This window comes from Chiroxiphia lanceolata, chromosome 9, assembly GCF_009829145.1.
Source record: "Chiroxiphia lanceolata isolate bChiLan1 chromosome 9, bChiLan1.pri, whole genome shotgun sequence".
NCBI lineage: Eukaryota > Metazoa > Chordata > Aves > Passeriformes > Pipridae > Chiroxiphia > Chiroxiphia lanceolata.
The window spans coordinates 31,467,304-31,490,152 of NC_045645.1; the positions used below are offsets into that span (position 1 = coordinate 31,467,304).

General features: G+C 50.5%; 3 long non-coding RNA genes across 3 annotated transcripts; 1 reads left to right on the forward strand and 2 right to left on the reverse strand.

Moving 5' to 3' along the window:
- Window positions 1–503: 503 nt before the first annotated feature.
- On the reverse strand, window positions 504–1,861 carry LOC116791335. Its single transcript, XR_004358699.1, has 3 exons — window positions 1,796–1,861; window positions 1,243–1,244; window positions 504–665 (listed from the first exon to the last, which is right to left on the reverse strand). It is a non-coding gene; the product is annotated as an uncharacterized LOC116791335 (long non-coding RNA).
- A 5,322-nt stretch (window positions 1,862–7,183) lies between these two features.
- LOC116791333 lies at window positions 7,184–8,097 on the forward strand. The gene is made up of 2 exons (XR_004358697.1): window positions 7,184–7,426; window positions 8,000–8,097. It is a non-coding gene; the product is annotated as an uncharacterized LOC116791333 (long non-coding RNA).
- A 12,967-nt stretch (window positions 8,098–21,064) lies between these two features.
- On the reverse strand, window positions 21,065–22,417 carry LOC116791154. Its single transcript, XR_004358619.1, has 3 exons — window positions 22,352–22,417; window positions 21,799–21,800; window positions 21,065–21,221 (listed from the first exon to the last, which is right to left on the reverse strand). It is a non-coding gene; the product is annotated as an uncharacterized LOC116791154 (long non-coding RNA).
- Between the last annotated feature and the right edge of the window lie 432 nt (window positions 22,418–22,849).

Below are 22,849 nucleotides of genomic sequence, written 5' to 3' on the forward strand. Positions count from 1 at the left end.
TGTCATTTTTTTGTTATGTCTGCGTGTAGAAGGGAGATTGCCAAAACTGAACCCAGTACACAGTTGAAAGCTAAACAAAACAACATTTATTCCAAAGAAAGTAGCAAACAAAATGAGAAACTGAGAGACAGAAAAGAGAAGGGAAACAAACCCCTAAGACAACCCCCCATTCAATCAAGTGTTACTTACCAGGTTGTCTTACTGACTCCAGAATGCTTAGAGTTCCCCTGGCCAGAAGCTGCATTCTCATTATCCTCATGAGCCAATTTTCATTAATGTGACTAAAGCTGGGAGACTGTAGAAAAATCAACTGAACTTCAAAGTCTCCTGGTTTCTGTCTCTCCTCAGACTTAGGTTTCTACCCTGTTTTCAGCCCTACCTCACAACTGACAGCCCGACTCCCAAAATTGCATACAAAGATTCCTCCCAGACCAAAAGTACAAACACAGAAAGTTCTTGCTGCCCATGGAGTGCCCAGGCTGACAAACCAACTGAACCACAACGCCAAATCTTCCAGTCTTTCTTACCTGGCAATAAGGGTTGTTGTTTCCTGTTTTCAGACCTGCTTCCCAAATGCCAGCACGAAATCCATAATTGCGCACAAACAAAGATTACTCCCAGAACAAGATGCCAGCACAGAAAGCTCTTGCTGCCCATAGAGTGCCCTTGCTGGCCCACCAAGTACACCAGAAAGGTAAAGCTTCCAGTCTTTCTTGCCTGGAGTAATGACTTTTGTTTTCATTTTTCAGATCTGCCTCCCAACTACCAGCCCGAATCCCAAAATTGCATACGGACAAAGATTCCTCACAGAACAAAGGCGCCTGCACAGAAAGCTCTTGCTGCCCATAAAGTGCCAAGCCTTTCCCACCAAGTGCACTAAAAGACAAAGCTTACAGTCTTTCTTTCCTGCGGATAAGTGCCGTTGTTTCAGCCCTGCCAAACAACTGCCAGCCTGACCCTCAAAATTGCTTACGGACGAAGATCTTTCCCACACCAAAGGGACCAAAAAAGAAAGCTCTTGCTGCTAATGGAGTCTCCAGGCTGACAAGCCCACTGCACCACAAAGTCAATAATTCCAGGCTTTCTTTCCTGGGGATAAAGGCGGTTCTTTCCTGTTTTCAGACCTGCCTCCCAAATGACAGCCCTCTTCCCCGAATTCCATACAAATGAAGATTCCCCCGAGAACAAAGGTGCCAGCACAGAAAGCTCTTGCTGCTTGTGGAGTCCCCAGGTGGACTCGACAACTGTACCGGAAAGCCAAAGTTTCCAGTCTTTCTTTCCTGGTCAGAAGGGCTGTTGTCTCCTGTTTTCAGCCCCACCTACCAACCTCCAGCCCTACCCCCAAAACTGCACACGGACGAAGGTTTTTCCCACACCACTGGTGCCTGCACAGAAAGCTCTTGTTGCTCATGGAGTCCCCAGATTGCCACACCATCTCCACCACAAAGCCAAATCTTCCAGTCTTTCTTTCCTGGGGATAAGCGCTGTTGTTTCCTGTTTTCAGCCCTGCCTCCCAACTGCCAGCCCTACTCCCAGTAGTGCATACGGGCTAAGATTCCTCCCACAGCAAAGATGCCAGCACAGAAAGCTTTTGCTGCCCAAGGAGTTTCCAGGCTGACAAACCCAGTGTAACAAAGAGCACAAGCTTTTCTTTTTGGGCCATAAGGGCTGTTACTTCTTATTCTCAGACCTGCCTCTCAGCTCCCACCCTACTCCCAAAATTGCATACGGCTGAAGATTCCTCCCACACCAAAGGAACCAGCACAGAAAGCTCTTGCTGCTCATAGAGTGCCACACCTGGTCCACAAACTGCACCACAAAGCCAAAGCTTCCAGTCTTTCTTTCCTGGGGATAAGGACTGGTGTTTCCGGTTTTCAGCCCCACCTCCAAACTCTCAGTCCTACCCACCAAAATTACATAAAAAGAAAGATACCTCACAGACGAAAGTTGACAGCACAGAAAGCTTCTCCTTCTCATGGAGTTCTCAGCGTGGCGCACCAACAGCACCACAAAGCCTCCCAACTGCCAACTCTACTCCAACGGACGGAGATTCCTCTCACACCAAAGGTGACACCACAGAAAGCTCTTGTTGATCATGAAATCCCCAGGCTAACACACCTACTTCACCACAAAGCCAAAGCTTCCAGTCTTTGTTTCCTGGGGATAATGGCTGTTGTTTCCTGTTTTCAGCCCTGCCTCCCATATGCCAGTCAGACTCCCAAAATTGCATACGGACGAAGAGTCCTCCCACACCAAAGGTGCCAGCACAAAAATCTCATGCTACCCAAGAAGTCATCAGGCTGACAAACCCACTGCAACAAAACCCAAAATTTTCCAGTCTTTCTCTCCTATGGATAAGGGCTGCTGTTTCCTGTTTTCTGCCCTGCCTCCTAGCTGCCAGCCCAACTCCCAAAATTGCATACGGATGAAGATTCCTCCCAGATCAAAGGTACCACCATAAAAAGCTCTTGCTGACCATGGAGTCCCCGGCCCCGCCCACCAAGTACACCAAAAAGTCAAAGCATCCAGTCCTTCTTTCTTTGGATAAGGGCTGGTGTTTTCTGTTTTCAGCCCCGTCACCCAACTGCAAGCTCGACCCCCAAAACTGCATACAGACGAAGATCTTTCCAACACAACTGGTGCCAACACAGAAAACTCTTGCTGCACATGGAGTCCCAAGGCTGATACACAGACTGCACCACAAAACCAAAGCTTCTAAGATTTCTTTCCTGGGGATAAGGGGTTTGTTTCCTGTTTTCAGCCCTACCCGTCAAAATTGCGTAAAAAGAAAGATACCTCAGAGACAAAAGTTGCCAGCACAGGAAGCTTCTCCTTCTCATGGGGTGCTCAGCGTCGCCCACCAACTGCACCACAAAGCCAAAGCTTCCAGGCTTTCTTTCTTGGTCAGAAGGGCTGTAGTTTCCTGTTTTCAGCCCCATCTCACAACTGCCAGCCAGACTCCAAAAATTGCATATGGACTAAGATTCCTCCCACTCGAAAAAAGGTGTCAGCACAGAAAGCTCTTGCTGCTCGTGCAGTCCCCAGTCTGACACACCAACTTCACCAGAAAGCCAAAGCTTCCAGGCTTTCTTTCCTGGGGATAAGGGCTGTTGTTTCCTGTTTTCAGACTCACCTCCCAACTACCAGCCCTACTCCCAATACTGCATGTGGACGAAGATTCTTCCCACACCCAAGGTGCCAGCACGGAAAACTATTGCTGCCCAAGGAGTCTCCAGGCTGAAAAAACAAATGCACCACAAAGCCAAAGCTTCCAGTCTTTCTTTTCTGGGGATAAGGGTTGTTGTCTCCTGTTTTAAGCTCTGCCTCCCAACTCCCATCTCGACTCCCACAGACGAAGATTCCTCTCACATCAAAGGTGATACCACAGAAAGCTCTTGTTGACAATGAAGTCCCCAGGCTAACACACCCACTGCACCACAAAGCCAAAGCTTCCAGGCTTTTTTTTTTGACCAGAAGGGCTGTTGTTTCCTGTTTTCCGTCCTACCTTTCAAGTGCCAGCCCTACCCACCAAAATTGCATAAAGAGAAAGGTACCTCACAGACAAAAGGTACCGATACAGAAAACTTTTGTTTCTTATGGAGTGCTCAGCGTGACCCACCAACTGCACCACAACACCTAAGCTTCCAGTCTTTCTTTCCTGGAGATAAGGGCAGTTGTTTCCTGTTTTCAACCCCACCTCCCAACTGCAAGCTCGACTCCCAAAATTGCATACGGACGAAGATCTTTCCCACACCACTGGTGCGAGCACAGAAAGTTCTTGCTGCACATGGAGTCCCAAGGCTGATAAACGCACTGCACCACAAAGCCAAAGCTTCCAGGCTTTTTTTTTTGACCAGAAGGGCTGTTGTTTCCTGTTTTCAGCTTTGCCTCCCAACTACCAGCCCTATACGCCAAAATTCCATCAAAAGAAAGATACCTAAAAGACAAGAGTTGCCAACACAGAAAGTTTTTGCTTCTCATGGAGTGCTCAACGTCGCCCACCAACTGCACCACAACACCTAAGCTTCCAGTCTTTCTTTCCTGGAGATAAGGGCTCTTGTTCCCTTTTTTCAACCTCACCTCTCAACAGCCAGCCCAACTCCCAAAATTGCATATGGTCTAAGATTCCTCCCACACGAAAAAAGGTACTAGCACAGAAAGCTCTTGCCGCTTTTGGAGTCCCCAGGTGGACACACCAACTGCACCACAAAGCCAAAGCTTCCAGTCTTTCTTTCCTGGACAGAAGGGCTGTTGTTTCTTGTTTTCAGGCCCAAATCCCAACTCCCAGCCCTACCCTCAAAACTGCATATGGACGAAGATTTTTCCCACAGTACTGGTGCCAGTAGAGAAAGTTCTTGCTGCTCATGGAGTCCCCAGCCTGACACCCCAACAGCACCGCAAAGCCAAAGCTTCCAGGCTTTCTTTCCTGGCCAGAAGGTCTGTTGATTCCTGTTTTCAGCCCCGTCTCACAACTGCCAGCCAGACTCCAAAAATTGCATATGGACTAAGATTCTTCCCACTCGAAAAAAGCTGCCAGCACAGAAATCGCTGCTCGTGGAGTCCCAGGTAGACACACCATCTGCACCACAAAGCCAAAGCTTCCAGTCTTTCTTTCCTGGGGATAAGGGCTGTTCTTTCCTGTTTTCAGCCCCGCCTCCCAACTGCCAGCCAGACTCCCAAAATTGCATATGGACTAAGATTCCTCCCACACGAAAAAAGGTACCAGCACAGAAAACTCTTGCTGCTCGTGGAGTCCCCAGTTGGACACACCATCTGCACGACAAAGCCAAAGCTTCCAGGCTTTCTTTCCTGGGGATAAGGGCTGTTGTTTCCTGTTTTCAGCCCTGCCTTTTAAATGCCGGTCAGACTCCAAAGATTGCAAATGGACGAAGATTCCTCCCACACCAAAGGCGTCAGCACAGAAATCTCTTTCTGACCAGGAAGTCTCCAGGTTGACAAACCCACTGTAACAAAAAGCCAAATTTTCCAGTCATTCTCTCCTAGGGATAAGGGCTGCTGTTTTCTGTTTTCAACCCTACCTCTCAGTTGCCAAACCAACTCCCAAAATTGCGTAAAAAGAATGATACCTCACAGACGAAAGTTGCCAGCAGAGAAAGCTTCTCCTTCTCTTGGAGTGCTCAGCGTGGCCCACCAACTGCACCACAAAACCAAAGCTTCCAGTCTTTCTTTTCTGGGGATAAGGGCTTTTGTTTCGTATTTTCAACCGTGCCTCCCAAATTACACAAATGACCCCTCCCAGTAACCCCAGTGACCCCCCAGTAACCCCATTGACCCCCCCAGTAGCTCCCAGTAAGCCCCCAGTGACAACCCTAGTAGCTCCCAGTAGCTCCCAGTAACCCCAGTGTCCATCCCAGTAGCTCCCAGTAGATAGCAGTAACCCTAGTGTCCATCCCAGTAGCTCCCAGTAACTCCCAGTGTCCACCCCAGTACCTCCCAATATCTCCCAGGGCTCCCAGTAGCTCCCAGTAAATCCCAGTAACCCCCCAGTAGCTTCCAGTACCCCCCGTGTCCATCCCAGTGTCCATCCCAGTAACTCCCTGTAACCCTCCCAGTAGCTCCTAGTTACTCCTAGTAACCCCAGTGACCCCCCAGTAGTTCCCAGTAATCCCAGTGTCCATCCCGGTAACCCCAGTGACCCCCCCAGTAGCTACCAGCAACTCCCAGTGTCCCCCCCAGTGCCTCCCGGTATGTCCCAGTTTAACCCAGTTCCCCCCCGCGGGCTCTGGGCCGGAGGGGGGGCTCCTGTTTCCATGGCAATGGCCCTTTCTCTCTGGTCCAGTTTCTCCCAGTTCCTCCCAGTTAAACCCAGTTTTTTCATATTTTTCCCCATTTTTTTCCACATTTTTCCCCATTTTTTTCCCATTTCTCCCATTATTTCTCTGGATTTTTCCCAATTTTCCCACATTTTCCCGATTTTCCCCCATTTTTCCCTGATTTTCCCCCCATTTTTCCCCTTTTCCCCTCCTTTTTTCCTCATTTTTCTCCATTTTCCCGCATTTTTCCTGATTTTTCCCCATTTTCCCCACTTTCCCTCATTGTTTCCTATTTTTTCCCTATTTTCACCCATTTTTTCCCCATTTTCAAAGACTTTTCCCCATTTTCCCCATTTTCTCTCATTTTGTTGCATTTTTTCCCATTTCCCCCATTTTCCCCGATTTTTCCAGTTTTTCCCCCTTTTTCCTAGATTTTTTCTTCATTTTCCCTATAATTTCCCGCATTTCCTCCCATTTTTCCTTATTTTTTCCATTTTTTCCACATTTTCCAGGATTTTTCCTCTTTTCTTCCCAAAATTTCCCAGATTTTTTCGTTTTCCCCACATTTTCCCAAATTTTTTCCTATTTTTTCCACATTTTTCCAGATTTTTTCCCATTTTTCCCCATTTCCCCCATGTTTTGCAGAATTTCCCACATTTTTCCCCATTTTCCCAGATTTTTTCCCTTTTCCCCCCATTATCCTCGATTTTCCTCACATTTTTCTCAAATTTTCCCAGATTTTTCCCCATTTTCCCCCATTTTTCTTCATTTTTTCCACATTTTCCCACATTTTTCTCCAGATTATCCCAGGAGGAAATAGAGGACACGGACAGTGACTGTGTGTCTGGACTGCTCAGGAGATCATCAGCTCAGGTGGCAGCTCCTGCAGCCCCAGGGCCAGACCCTCTTCCCAGTGGCCCAGGCAGCTGCTGCCACGTGGGAACAAGCTCTGCTGCCCAGGAGGGTCCTGTAGTGCAGAGCTTTGCAGATGGCCACGTAGTGGTCATAGAACATGATGGTGAGAAGGGCAAGCTCCGCTGTGATCAAGAAGAAAAGCAAAAAACACCTGTGCAGCTCATCCTGAGTAGGAGATGCTCCTGGTGTTCGAGAGGGAATTGGCCATGGCTTTGGGGACAGTGGTGCAGATGCAGCCCAGGTGCGTGAGGGAGAGGTGGAGCAGGAAGAAGTCCCTGGGGGTGTGAAGGTGGTGGTGGCAGGCTACGGTTCTGAGGATGAGGCCGTTGCTCAGGAGGGCAGCCAGGGAGAGGCCCCGGAAGAAGCAGAAGTGCAAGAGTTGTAGCCCTCGCATACCAGGAGGAGGAAGTGGGGGATTAGCTGCTGTTGGACATGAGCTTCCTCCGTGCATCAGGAACTGTCCAAGGAGGAAAAGGCTGTGAAAACTTTGGGTACAGCTTTCCTAGATCAAACCCATGAATTCCTCTGAGCATCTACCCTCATCCCAAGTATCTGCAGTCACACATATGTAGATTCTGGACTGTAGAAGACAGGTTTAGCATGACTTTAAGATGATTTCTTCTGAATTTTTTGATTTATTTTTCTACTACCAGGTCTGACAGCTGTGTCACGGTGACACGGGGGGCATCGTGGAACCAAACGAACCCTGAGACATTTCAGAATCCCACTTGTGTTGGGTCTGTCTGGACTGGAGTTCATTTTCTCACTGCAGCCGTCACAGTGTTGTGCTTTGCATTGGAAGCTACAAAGGGGTTAATCACACCAGTGCTTTGGCAACTGCTGAGCAGGGCTGGCACAGCATCCGCAGTCTCAGCTTCCTCCCTTGAATCGGAGGCAAGACCATGGGAGGGGATACAGACAGGCCAGTTGAGCCAAATGGACCAAAAGGGTCATTACAGAATATATGGCGTCAGTTCAACTACAAAAGCCCAGGAAAGTAACAGGAAATGGGGAATCCATTTTTTTACAATACTTGCCTTCTGAGCGGCCTCCCTGTGTGGTGAAGCCCTGCTTCCCGTGAAGTGGACAGGCATGGCTGTTGACGGGAAGTAGAGAATAAATCTCTTTATTTTCCTCTTCACTTATGCATGCACAAACTTAGGCTTTTGCTTTCGTAAAGCGCCTGATCTCAAGGTAGAAGTCATTTTCCATCTTCTTCTGTCTCTTCTGTCTGGCTGGGAAGGGCAGTGATAGAGCGGCTTGGTGGGCACCTGGCATACAGACAATGTCAACCCACTGCAACATGGCAGGGTCTCATGGAACCAAAGGACTGCTGGGACACTTGGGGAACTCACGAAATCAAGTGGCCGTCGTGACACTGCCTTGCATCATAGAAGCAAATATTCCCTGGGAAACTACAGTAAACCAGGGAATTAAGGGACGTCATAGGGACGTGCGGGACATCATGGAATTAAACAAACCCTGGGATATCTTTGGAACTTCATGGAATCAAGGGGATAAAAAAAAGAATTAAACCCAATGACCAGAAACCATTGGATCGAACATTTCTTTTATACGCCAGTTGGGGATTCATGGGGGTACTCTGCCATGCAGGAATCAAAGAATCAGTATGAATTTCGGAATATAAATACAGTGATACTTGAAAGACCCTCCCCTTCACAAGCAGTCCAGAACTGTGTTATGATTTTGGGGTCCAATGGCATCTGGGCTTTTATTCGTGGAGCAAGACTGCCATCTAGCGTCCATTTCTTCCGGGAGGGGAAGTCGTTTTTGCAGAGTGGTCTTTTCGCTTAACTAATTTATTGAAGAGGGGCCTACACATAAGTTTCCATGTATCATCTACATTCTCTCTCCTAAAACTAATTTTAGTCTTAAAAGAAAAGACCACTACCATACCAACTAAGCAAATCCCTTTGTCGATTAGGATTTTTATCTAAGAAATAACTTCCGATTTAGTAAGTCGTTTGGAAGGGAGATCCTCTCTCATTTCAGTGCCAATGTGACAATATGGGGCCTCATGTAACACACGGAGCGCTGAAAACTGCAGATTCCCATGGAATCAAGGTGCTATTGTGACCCTCTAGGGTCTCATGGAAGAGGGAGGCCCTGCAGAGCGACCTCAAATCAGAGGTTTGGGCAATCCTCAACCAGAGGAAGTTCAACAAGGAGACGTGCCGGATTCTGTCCCTGGGATGGGGTAACCCCGGATGTACGGACAGACTGGGAATGACATGCTGCATAGCAGTGCTGGAAAATGGCCTCTGGGGTCCTGGTGGATGACCAGTTTGCCAAGAGTCAGTGATGCCCTGGCGGGGACTCACTGCTCGGTCACGCAAGGGTTTTCAGACACACACACAGATAGTTCATGGCAGCAGGGGCAGTATCTCCTGGGGATTCTGCTGCCACGGCCGGAGCCTGGATGCACCTCAGCCCTTGGGGGCTACCACCTGCTCTGTCACTATCTGAGATGCCCCACAGCCTGAGGGATGGACACGGGGAGCTCTGGCCACAGAAACACATCCCAGAGCTGCATCCAGGGTTTTCCCAGGGTTTAGGACTGTAAATGCAAAGTGACACAGAGACACTCTTTGTCCCACGTAATTTCAAGGCTACCGCAGGAAGCTGATGGCATTTGTACTTGCTCAGGGTCATCTCCCCACAACAACACCAGGTGTGCGCTCAAGACTTGTCTGTGCAATGCAAACAGAGACAGCCTGTTTAGTCCTTCTGTGTCTCTCCAGAGAAGGCTAAAGAACCTCTGTGGTCTGGATGAGAAACCAGTGCTGGAAGTAGTGGTGCACCGCATCGCTGTAAAACTGGTGTCACAGCCCCCGACAAAAAAACCAAGTGGTCTTTGTCTCCAGCAGAAGTGCTCCTGCTGCCAGCAGGATGCTTCCCGGGACGGGCCAGGAGAGCCTGAGCCAGGGGTGTGGAGCCCGGAGGGATGTTCTGCCTCTCGTGCCCGTCGACCATTCTCACAAGTGCGTGCCCTGGAGGACAATTCAGGAGTCTCCACGTGCCAACAGAGGAGGGATGTGAGGGAAGAGACGATGGCGGCGAAAGGAGCTCATCGACTGTCAGTCTTGAGCTCTCCGATAGCAACCCGCACCCCTGCCACACAGCCGGGCCCCGTCGCCTCCGCGGTGCAGAGTCCCGACAGCCGTTCCGCTGCCGTCGCTCTCGCCTGGCCTCCGCCTCCAGCCCGCACCAGATGAGAGCCCGAGCGACGCCGGCCCCGGGTTCAGCCGCGGGGTGGAATTGTCGGTGGAGGGCAGGGGAGGGAGAGGAAGGCAGAGGAGGGAGAGGAGGCGGAGAGTAAGCGGCCCGCCCGGAGAAGAGAGCCGGGACTGGTGGGGGCAGCGAGACGCCGGGACCGTGGGGGCCGGGGTAGCGGCTGCGGTGGTCGTTCACGTCCCTCGAGACTGCCGTCCTGCCTGGTAAGTTCTTCAAAGAGCTCTGCCTCCGAACTATCCTCCCGTTCCGTCCCTTCCTCTGCTCCATAAAGCATTCCCTCGGAACACTCATCGCTCTTTTCTTTGTCGAGCCGTTCCTCTTTCCTTGCTTTACTCTCGGTCCTTCAGAGAACTCGTGCAGTCCGTCCTTCCCCTTTCCTACTTTTCTTCCTCTATTTGCTTTGCTTAGTCCCGCGGATTCCCATTCTTCAGTGACTCCACCAATCCAACTCTCTTTCCTGCACTCATCTCTCCAGCAAATACTAATGGACGCTTCCACTACTGCACCCCTTGACATCCTCTTAAAATTCTTCTCCGTATGGTCCTGACTGCTTCTGTGCCCTTTCTTCTGGGAAACAACCTCCAGTGCAAAAAGCACTTCTGACGGCTTTTCTTCTTTTTCTCTCCACAAGTGTCTGCAGGCAGAGCCCAGGTGCATCAGGACCCATTGGTAGAGAGCACCGAGGGCAGTCAAATCACCAAGTGCTCACACGGCAGCATACGAATAGCTGATTTTATCCATTTTTACCGGTAGCTCCCTGGCCACAACCCCGAACTCCTGGCGCGCGCTGTTAAACCGTTGAGAGAGCTGAGGGCGAAAGCCGGGCGGCTGCCTGTGTCGAGAGATCGTCTTTCCACCGTCCTCTGGCTCTCCTGGCCCCGTCATGGGGAGGCGACCCTGCGCCCTGGCGGATTCGGAAGAATTGACACCGTCTTCTTTGGATCTTTCAGGGGATTTTCTTGGAAACACACAACTCGGTTAATTGGTTCTACTGTGGAGCAAATTAGAGCCCCTATGAAACCAGGACGATTCAGTCCTAAGCAGAGCATCGTGGTAGAATGCCTGTGTGCCAAGTGATGTTACACAGCACAGGGCAGCGCAAGTCTGGGCATACTGCAGTCATCTGCAATGTATGTCCCTAACTTCTCCTGAACCACCCTTTCCTCGCACCTGCCTTGCAGCTTCATGAAGATCTTTCTCTTTGGATAGGAAGAAGGTTCTGACCTGGCCATGAGTGTGGGAAAGACACAGTAACGGTCCGCAAGATTTGGAATGTCACTCGTAAAGGATCTGAACACTACATCTCGGACGTGTGCTGAAGAAATTTTGAACGCAGACACCGCTATTGAGCGAGGTGCATCCAAGCCACACCAAGTGTTAGAGGTAGTGAGAGAGGAGAAAAAGCAGTAAGAATAGAATGACTTCAGGTCATGTGGCCCTGGACTCGGGAAGGATGGTTGCAGGATCATCCTTCATTATCCTCTCAGTACAAATGCAGACTCGTCACATTCCTGTAAATATGTTACCTCTACTGTGATACCGAGGAGGGGAGAACCATGTCCGGAGCACACAGGCATAGGGAGAGTGAGCTTGATGCTGTACTTCCACCTGGGAAAACTATGAAGGACTCAGGACCAATCACTTGCCCAGAATTCTCTTTTAGAACTTGAGAAGCTGCAGTACACCACTGGACTGCTCTTACTCTTACATTATCACCATTCCATCGTTTTTCACCTCTTCAGAAGAGTTTTGTAGAGGAAACGCCATTTTAGACTTAATCAATTGGAAAAATATATTTCCTGTTGTGTGATGGGTGACTGGGATCCCTGTGGAGTTGATCAAGAGAAGGGGTTGGGAGTAAGTGTCTGCATCTACCAAGCCCCAAACCTTCAGCTACCATTTCAGATGGGTGGACCAGGGCTCTCCCAGCCCCACCACTGGCAGGAAGCACTCTGGTGGTTGCCCCGTGTACTCCCTTAGTGTGCGTTACGGTCCCCCTGGTTGTGTTCATCCTGTTCCCCCTTCATCCCTCAGTATATTCCCTAAGGAATTTGCCACCGCTGGGGCTGGGATATCCAACAGTCCTGCTGAAACCGGGTCCCTCTCTCGCACTCTGCATTTTCTCAGAAGAGAAAGGCACAACCAGAGACCCTGGGCTGCTGCCAAGCAAGACTCATCTCCTGCCGAGATAGGAGAGATGCATTCTTCCCAAACAGATGAAGAAGGACCACGGAGAAACCACAGAGGACGAGGAGACACGTGTTCCCCGACGAAGCTTCAAGCAGCCAGAGAGCTGCGGAGAGCACGGGAAGATGTGAAAGGGCCAGCAGGGAATAAGCCCGGAGCTGCCAAAAATCCCAACAGTGGGTGTGCAGCAGAACAGGCGATTGCATCTGGGGAAGGGAGGACTGACTGCACTGTGATTTGACTGGGAGCAGCCCCTGCTGTTAGGAGTGAGGTTGCAGAACCCGGCAATGCTCAGAATGCCATCGTCTGAGGCAGCCACCGGGTTTGCTGCTTGGGGAGGGAGAAACCCAAAGAGAGCAATTCAGACACTGAAAGAACAGTTAATTTCCCTGCCCTCCTGCTTCCTTTGCTCTTCAAGAGAGTCTTTTCTGGCAGCTCTCTTCTCTCGGCAAAGGGTGGTGATTTCTGAACTTCTCAGCAAACAGACAGGTTGGTCTCAGCATGAATTTTGCCTATCTCGTCCTCACTTTCTCTCTGGGTCACCTCCTCTCTCTATCCCAGCTTTTCATCAACGCATTCTTCTTCTTCCTCCCAGAAAACACTTACCCAGCCTTTTCCGGCCCCGTGGGGAAATACCACTGAATAGAGAAAAATCGTTGCAAATCTCGGACTTGTTGTCTTTCATATGTTCACTCCAGAAGATCTTACTTCTCTAAGGAAATGAGGAGAGAAAGAAGAGAAAGCTCAGACCCCTCGTCTGTCTCTGCTGTCCCCTTCAACCTCTCTCGCTATCCCTCTCCCTCTCTCTTCTCATCCACATGCTGACCCCAGAAGACATCTCGGTTGTCTCTGCAGTCACACATTTCTCCTTTTCTAAAGAAAATCAGCAGATCTTTTCAAAACTGCACAAGGCCTATCAAGCTCTCATCTCACTGACTTTAATAATGCGTCCCATTCTGCCTCCAGGCTGCCTCTGCCACGACTTCCAGTTTTCCCCAGGTTGGCAACACAGGCAGGGCTCCCTCTTTGCAGGATCAGCACTGTGTGTTCCCAGGGAGTGAGGAACTCGGGGATTGAGGAACCCTCAGATTTTACGGAGGTGACAGAGATGGGAAAGAAAATGAAATTTTTGGCGGTGCCTCTGAGTGCCCCTCAACCTGCTGCAGATATGCTGGTTCCAGCACATCCAGTTCAGGTGTGACAGGCTGTTACCAGGTCCTCTGAGGAAGAAGAGCAGGAGGAGGGACACTGCAGAGCTCACTTACGGAGACTGCATCTCCATGAAATCCAAAGCAGGTGGGAGAGCTTTCTCTGGGGAAGGTGCAGCATGTCATTCCCAGTCTGTCCGTACATCCGGGGTTGTCCCATCCCAGAGACAGAATCCGGCACGTCTCCTCGTTGAACTTCCTCTGGCTGAGGATTGCCCATACCTCTGATTTGAAGTCGCTCTGCTGGGCCTCCCTCTTCCATGAGGCCCTAGAGGGTCACAATAGCACCTTGATTCCATGGAAATCTGCAGTGTTCAGTGTTCCATGTGTTACATGAAGCCTCATGGCACTTAAATGAGAGAGGATCTCCTTTCCAAACGACTTAGTAAATCGGAAGTTTTTCTTAGATAAAAATCCTAATCGACAAAGGGATTTGCTTACTTGGCATGGTTGCGGTCTTTTCTTTAAAGATTACAATTAGTTTTAGGATAGAAAATGTAGATGATAAATGGAAATTAATAGAGAGTGTATCGTATGCCCATCTTCAAGAAATTAGCTTACATGCCTCAGAAAATTTTTTAATAAGAGATTGTTTTGTTAAGAAGAAACTCAATTCTACGTTGTTTAAGCAAATGGGAAGTCCTAAGACACATGTCTTAGCATGTCCTAGAACATTTATTTTAGGGGTTAGAGGTCGGATAGATCAATCAGAGAGGCTACAAGGTCTGTGAAGGGAGAAGACCACTGTGCGAAAATGACTGCCCCCCCAGAAGAAATGGACGCTAGATGGCAGTCTTGCTCCACGAAAAAAGTCCCAGATGCTATCGGACCCCAAAAACATAAGTACGGACTGCTTGTGAATAGGGGGTCTTTCAAGTATCACTGTATTTATATTCCGAAATTCATACTGATTTTCGATTCATGCATGGCAAAATATCCCTAGAATCCCAAGCTGGCATATTAAAGAAATGTTCGATCCAATGGTTTCTGGTCATTGGGTTTAATTCTTTTGTTTTTTCCCTTTGATTCCATGAAGTTCCTAAGATATCCCAGGGTTTGTTTAATTCCATGAGGTCCCGCCCATCCCAATGACGTCCCTTAATTCCCTGGGTTTGTGTAGTTTTCCAGGGAATATTTACTTCCATGATGCAGGGCAGTGTGACGACGGCCGCATGATTCCATGAGTTTACCCAGCATCCCAGCAGTCCTTTTTTTCCATGAGACCCTGCCATGTTGCAGTGAGTTGACATTGTCTCTACCCTTTCCAGCCAGACAGGAGAGACAGAAAAACATGGAAAATAACTTCTACCTTGAGATCAGGCACTTTACTAAAGCAACAGCCCAAGTTTGTGCATGCATAAGTGAAGAGGAAAATAAAGAGATTTATTCTCTACTTCCCGTCAACAGCCATGCCTGTCCACTTCACGGAAAACAGGGCTTCACCACACAGTGAGGCCACTCAGAAGGCAAGTATTGTAAAAAAATGGATTCCCCCTTTCCTGAGCTTTTGAAGCTGAACTGACGCCATATATTCTGCAGTATCCCTTTGGTCCATTTGGTTCAACTGGCCTGTCTGTATCCCCTCCCATGGTCTTGCCTCCGATTCAAGGGAGGAAACTGAGACTGCGGATGTTGTGCCAGCCCTGCTCAGCAGTTGCCAAAGCACTGGTGTGATCAACCCCTTTGTAGCTTCCAATGCAAAGCACAACACTGTGACGGCTGCAGTGAGAAAATGAACTCCAGCCCAGACAGACCCAACACAAGTGGGATTCTGAAATGTCTCAGGGTTCGTTTGGTTCCACGATGCCCCCCGTGTCACCGTGACAGCTGTCAGACCTGGCAGTAGAAAAATAAATCAAAAAATTCAGAAGAAATCATCTTAAAGTCATGCTAAACCTGTCTTCTACAGTCCAGAATCTACATATGCGTGACTGCAGATACTTGGGATGAGGGTAGATGCTCAGAGGAATTCATGGGCTTTGGTCTAGGAAATCTGTCCCCAAAGTCTTTACAGCCTTTTCCTCCTTGGACAGTTCCTGATGCCCGGAGGAAGCTCACGTCCAACAGCAGCTCCATCACCCACTTCCTCTTCCTGCCATGCGAGGGCTGCAGCTCTTGCACTTCTGCTTCTTCCTGGGCCTCTCCCTGGCTGCCCTCCTGGTCAACGGTCTCATCCTCAGAGCCGTAGCCTGTCCCTAAAGCCGTGGCCAATTCCCTCTGGAAGACCAGGAGCATCTCCTACTCAGGATGAGCTGCACAGGTGTTTTTTGCTTTTCTTCTTGATCACAGCGGAGCTTACCCTTCTCACCATCATGTTCCATGACCGCTACGTGGCCATCTGCAAAGCAGGGAGTAGAAAACCCCAATGTTCATCTGAAGTGTAGGAGTGGGCAGGGTGGGAGCACTGCAGGGCAGAGGTGGCTCCAGGCTCTGGGAGTGGCAGCAGGAGCCCAGGGAGATGCGACCCCTGCTGCAATGAACTGCCTGTGTGTGTGCGAGGAAAGGACTCGTGTCTCTGAATCCCCCGGTGTGTGTGAGCAGTGCATCAGTCCAGCTCAGGGGTGGACACCTCTCAGAGCCCGGACACATTTTTGGGTGTGACTCCAGGAAAACCCCCACTGTGCCGGGGAGTTATCAGATCCTTTGTTGTCACCCTCCTGGCATCCTGTGTAATGATGAAACTAGAAAAGGTGATCATCTTACCCTGTTAATTTTCTAAGGGGAGAAATGTCACTGCTGGAAAGAAGTGTCACTGAAGAGGGGAGAAGAGGGAAACATCATTGTTTACTTCAGCCTGTTCCACAGCAGGTTCCCCTGGAGCCCCAGGGACACCTGCGGGGAACCCAGAGGGGCAGAGAAAGGGCTGCCTTTGGCTCTTGCTGTGTTGCTCAGCTGGACCGGGCTCCTGGCACACAAGTATCTCCTGGCAAGCGGGCAGCACTGCAAAGAGACAGCTCTGCCCAGCAGCAGCTCCTCTGCACAGCCCAGCAGGGCCGAGGGCACTGCCTGTAGGCACGAGAGAAGAGAAGTAAGGCAGAGGGAGGGTAAGGGCAGCAGAAAGATGGGAGGTGTTCAGCTGAGACTTCCCTTGGGGACATGACTTCACATTCCTCTGCAGAGTGAGTCTACAGGTGCAGGGCAATGTCGCTTGTGTTCCTGGAGGAATCTCCTAAAGCTAGCACATCCCACAGCCTTGCACATCTGTCAGGACTCTCCCAGTTTGTCTGTTGCACAGGAGGATGTTCTCCAGGGCAGGTCTTCCCCGCAGCACCGTCAGAGGGACAGCACAGGTGGACTCCTTCTGCCAGGGATGGCTGTGGGCTGGGAAGGTGGGGGTGCAACCAGGGGTGCCCGGGCTGTCCTGCAGAGCAGAGTCCCTGTGCTCCGGGGTTCTTCGTGTCAGGGCAGGGACCCTACTGCCCGCCGGGCTCAGGTCTCATCCTGCCTGGGTAGTTGCCCACACCTCTGCCGCGAGAACCCCAGCAGGAGTCAGGCAGTGTCTTCCTGCCATTGGATGGGTGCTGTGGGAGGTCAGGGCTGCTCCTAGATCCAGATCACTCCAGCACATTTCCAAGAGCACTGTCAAATGGGAAGGACAAAGCACAATTATTAGGAAGGAAAGGAGCTTTTCTGAGTCAGTGTTTTCAGTTTCCTACTCCTGAGGAATCTGGGGTTGAGAAATGGAAAAGGAGCCCTCCTTTTGGACAAGTCACTGAGACTCCTGAGCTGTAACTTGGAATGCACAGTGCTTCTGCAAGCAACTTCCTAAAGTGCTTTCGGCCTCTGCTCTGCATTTGACAGAAGCAGCATCACTTCTGCTGGACCCACCTGTTTTTTCTTGATCTGCCCTTTTCCACCTGCAAAAAGAAAAGTTACCCAGTCAGTGCCCTGCAAACAGGTAGGTTTCTCTCAGGCCAAAGTGAGTGCACAGACATTTGCATGGAGTGCTGACAGGGAAGTCAGGAATGGATTTCTGATATTGAGTCTACTGTTTTGAAATCAGAAAATGTGCTGTTGAAGTCATTGTTAGCCTTTGAGAGGGAAATGAGAGAAAAATTGGATATACTTGTTGCTAAAAATGAGCTGCTTCAAACTGAGTTTGACCACCTTCAAAGTCTTGTTAAAATTTGGATGATTATGAAACAGTCAGCTCAATGATTACCCCCATCAATACTAGACAATGCCCACAGTACAAAGGCAAAATCCCTCCCAGCCCCTCCAGGAGCCCTCAAATCCCATCCCAGTCCCACAGGACACTTCCCCTCAAACCCTCCAAGGCCCCCAGACTGCCTCCCAGACCCACAAAAGCCCACAAGATGCCCCCAAACCCCTTCCATTTACCTCCAGCCCTCCCAGGACCCCTCAAACCCTCTCCTAGTTGCCCCTTCCCCTCGAGGAAGCCCCCAAACTCTCTCCCAGTCCCTTCCCCGACGATTCCCCAAAACCCTTCACAGTCCCCCCAATCTCCCCAACCTCCCTCCCAACCCCCCAAGTTCCTCCAAACCCCTCACAGTCGCCCCAATCTCCCGAATCTTCCTCCCAACTCCACAAGCTCCCCCAAACCCCTTCCCACTTACCTCCACGACCCCCAACCCCTTCTCAGCCTCCCCATTCCTTCCCAAACCCCCTCCCGGTTGCCGACCCGTCCCCCAGGCTCGGCTGAGGAGGTGCCCCAGGTTGATGGGCCCACCATGCCAGGGGGCGGTTCCAGTAGCACAGTGGGAGCCAGAAAGCTCAGAAAAGCCCAGAAAGCTCCCGCCCACCCTGGAACCACCTCAGCTGCCCCTGCAGGGGAGAAATCCAGCCCGGAGCAGAGCAGGGGGCGGGCCCGGGCTTGGAGCTCGATGGACGGGGGCAGTGGGAGAGCAGGGGAGAGACCAGGATGGGTTGAGGGGGCACTGGGAAAGAGGGGAGACACTGGGATGGGCTGAGAGGGCACTGGGAGAGACAGGGAAAAGTTTTTTACCCCTTTCCTGGGCACTGGAACACCCTCTGCATCCCCCTTCCCGGCCATACCGGTTCTCCTTTCCCCCCGAACCATGAACAGGTTTTGGGGCTCCCTCGTGGGTTGCAGCCAATAGAACAGTTCTGCTGGAATGACGTCATTGGTAAATTCTGCTCGACCCCTCTCCTCATGCTGGTGAATCATCCAATAGAACCTCGATACTTCCGCGGGGGCTACCAGGAGCAGGGTGGTGGTGGCGGGGGAGGGGAGGATTGCGATTGAACCCGATTGGTCCCGATCGATCCCGACCCCAGGGTCTCCCCCCGCTGCGATATTTTTCTGTGTCTCACCACGAGATTCCTGGGTCCCTCCTCCCCCTGTGGGTGCCCCCATGCTTTCCCCCATTGAAAATACTCTTGGGGGGTCCCCCAATGTCCCCCCCAGCCCCTATCCTGCCGGGGGATGGATTTAGAGGGATGTCCTTCCCCTTCCCTCTGGCCTGAAGGTAAATGCCCTCCCTGTCCTTCTTCCTTCACCCCCAGGCAGAAAAGAGAAGACAAACAGCCAGTTGGCCCTGGCAGGTGGGGTGTGTTGTTGAGAAGGGAGAGGAGGGGGCTGGTGTTTGGGCAGAGTCCAGTAGGTGATGTCTTTTGTGTCTGGCAAGGCAAGGCAAAGAGGAGTTTCTGTGCTGATGCTGTCACTTGTTTTTTGTGTCTGTTGGAACTAGAACAAGGATGTTTGTTCGGGTAAAGTGCTGCCCTAGTCCACGTGGCTCCTTCCCCAGTCACATGTTCTTTCTATTTTACCAGCAGTCCTTGGTCGGCTCCACGACCATCCAGCTGTCAGTGTTCACGACATACCCATCAGCCCCTTCTCTTCTGGGCTCCTACACTTGCCAACCCTAAGGTGCTCCTAAGTTCTTTTGCTGTCAGTTCATAAAGAGGTCTTGTCAAGTGTCACTGATTTAGAAAATAAACACTGACATCTTTGTCTTTGCAAAAGATGTGTGTGAAAGGGAAGTCTTGGTGCAAAGCAGTGTTGAGCTTCACATTGGGTGATTGGCAGCTTCCTCTGCATCACCCATGTACCCTGGGTTTCTTTGAAAAGTACTTTTCACTCCATATGTGACACCACATTTGCCTGTAGGACATCCTGTCCCCAAATGGATAACTGTAAATATAAAGTGACCCCCTCCATTATTCAAGAAAAGCTTGTATCTCTGTACTAAAAGCATCCAAGTGTCGTGTCCCCCAGTTTTCTGTCTGACAAGGGTTTGAAAGGGTTGCTTTGTGCAGGGAACCCTTTGGGGGCCCCTTGCAGATGGGTGGGGCTGCACTTTGGGGGTGCGGGGCTTTGGTTCTTTGGTTGCCAGGGGTCACTGTGAGTCACTGAGCCGGGGTGGGGACAATGGGCAGGGCTGGTTGGGACAGGCTTTGGCGCCTGTGACATAAAAGGGAAGTGTCCCTGTGGGGCAACCTGTGCTGTGGGAAGCACGCACACAGGGAGAGGCTGGACCGGATGAGGGCCAGGGCAGCAAGATCGCCCCAGGGAGTGGGTTCTGCCCCTGCCTGCAGGGCAGGAGCGCCTTGGGCAGGGCCTGGTGCTGCTGCTGGGGCAGGGGGTGAGGCCTTGCCGCCTGCCAGGTACCTGGGCCCCTGTCCTTGCTGCACCACATCCCCGAGGCTTCCTCCCCACTCCCCGAGCGCCAGCTCCCTCCTTCCCAGCCCCAACCAAGCCCTTCTCTGTGTCCTCCTGCAGGCCATGGCTTTCACAGTATTCCTTTTGGTGCTGGTGCAAAGCGTCATCCAGTCCCTGTAGGCAGTCGGAGAGGGGCTGCACAAGACTCAATGAGCTTGGAGGTCTTTTCCAAGCTGAAGGACTCTTGGATTCTGTGATCGTGTGCTGGATTCAGTTGGGTCCGTGTTAGCAGCATTAGTTTGCTCCCAAAGTTTCCTTGCTGTCAGCTCTTGTGACCTAAGTCTTGAGCTCGTTTAGCTCCTTGTGCTGAACCACTGATGGGAAAAAAGAGGCCTCTGCGAGCAGATTCATGGTGTTCCCTGTAGAATAGTGAGGGGGAAGGTGTTGTCAAGTGGGAAGAGGAGTACTGTTTGTGTGTGGCCTCCCATGTGGCCATGGCACCTTTGAGGGGCTTGAAGGAGAAAAGAGCTTTGTTAAAGTGAGAAGTGAAATAGTGTGTTGGCTGTGGGAATGGGAAGGGAAGAAGAACAGGGAATGGGAAGGGAAAGAGGAATGGAAAGGCATCTGCTGATGCTGTCATTTTTTTGTTATGTCTGCGTGTAGAAGGGAGATTGCCAAAACTGAACCCAGTACACAGTTGAAAGCTAAACAAAACAACATTTATTCCAAAGAAAGTAGCAAACAAAATGAGAAACTGAGAGACAGAAAAGAGAAGGGAAACAAACCCCTAAGACAACCCCCCATTCAATCAAGTGTTACTTACCAGGTTGTCTTACTGACTCCAGAATGCTTAGAGTTCCCCTGGCCAGAAGCTGCATTCTCATTATCCTCATGAGCCAATTTTCATTAATGTGACTAAAGCTGGGAGACTGTAGAAAAATCAACTGAACTTCAAAGTCTCCTGGTTTCTGTCTCTCCTCAGACTTAGGTTTCTACCCTGTTTTCAGCCCTACCTCACAACTGACAGCCCGACTCCCAAAATTGCATACAAAGATTCCTCCCAGACCAAAAGTACAAACACAGAAAGTTCTTGCTGCCCATGGAGTGCCCAGGCTGACAAACCAACTGAACCACAACGCCAAATCTTCCAGTCTTTCTTACCTGGCAATAAGGGTTGTTGTTTCCTGTTTTCAGACCTGCTTCCCAAATGCCAGCACGAAATCCATAATTGCGCACAAACAAAGATTACTCCCAGAACAAGATGCCAGCACAGAAAGCTCTTGCTGCCCATAGAGTGCCCTTGCTGGCCCACCAAGTACACCAGAAAGGTAAAGCTTCCAGTCTTTCTTGCCTGGAGTAATGACTTTTGTTTTCATTTTTCAGATCTGCCTCCCAACTACCAGCCCGAATCCCAAAATTGCATACGGACAAAGATTCCTCACAGAACAAAGGCGCCTGCACAGAAAGCTCTTGCTGCCCATAAAGTGCCAAGCCTTTCCCACCAAGTGCACTAAAAGACAAAGCTTACAGTCTTTCTTTCCTGCGGATAAGTGCCGTTGTTTCAGCCCTGCCAAACAACTGCCAGCCTGACCCTCAAAATTGCTTACGGACGAAGATCTTTCCCACACCAAAGGGACCAAAAAAGAAAGCTCTTGCTGCTAATGGAGTCTCCAGGCTGACAAGCCCACTGCACCACAAAGTCAATAATTCCAGGCTTTCTTTCCTGGGGATAAAGGCGGTTCTTTCCTGTTTTCAGACCTGCCTCCCAAATGACAGCCCTCTTCCCCGAATTCCATACAAATGAAGATTCCCCCGAGAACAAAGGTGCCAGCACAGAAAGCTCTTGCTGCTTGTGGAGTCCCCAGGTGGACTCGACAACTGTACCGGAAAGCCAAAGTTTCCAGTCTTTCTTTCCTGGTCAGAAGGGCTGTTGTCTCCTGTTTTCAGCCCCACCTACCAACCTCCAGCCCTACCCCCAAAACTGCACACGGACGAAGGTTTTTCCCACACCACTGGTGCCTGCACAGAAAGCTCTTGTTGCTCATGGAGTCCCCAGATTGCCACACCATCTCCACCACAAAGCCAAATCTTCCAGTCTTTCTTTCCTGGGGATAAGCGCTGTTGTTTCCTGTTTTCAGCCCTGCCTCCCAACTGCCAGCCCTACTCCCAGTAGTGCATACGGGCTAAGATTCCTCCCACAGCAAAGATGCCAGCACAGAAAGCTTTTGCTGCCCAAGGAGTTTCCAGGCTGACAAACCCAGTGTAACAAAGAGCACAAGCTTTTCTTTTTGGGCCATAAGGGCTGTTACTTCTTATTCTCAGACCTGCCTCTCAGCTCCCACCCTACTCCCAAAATTGCATACGGCTGAAGATTCCTCCCACACCAAAGGAACCAGCACAGAAAGCTCTTGCTGCTCATAGAGTGCCACACCTGGTCCACAAACTGCACCACAAAGCCAAAGCTTCCAGTCTTTCTTTCCTGGGGATAAGGACTGGTGTTTCCGGTTTTCAGCCCCACCTCCAAACTCTCAGTCCTACCCACCAAAATTACATAAAAAGAAAGATACCTCACAGACGAAAGTTGACAGCACAGAAAGCTTCTCCTTCTCATGGAGTTCTCAGCGTGGCGCACCAACAGCACCACAAAGCCTCCCAACTGCCAACTCTACTCCAACGGACGGAGATTCCTCTCACACCAAAGGTGACACCACAGAAAGCTCTTGTTGATCATGAAATCCCCAGGCTAACACACCTACTTCACCACAAAGCCAAAGCTTCCAGTCTTTGTTTCCTGGGGATAATGGCTGTTGTTTCCTGTTTTCAGCCCTGCCTCCCATATGCCAGTCAGACTCCCAAAATTGCATACGGACGAAGAGTCCTCCCACACCAAAGGTGCCAGCACAAAAATCTCATGCTACCCAAGAAGT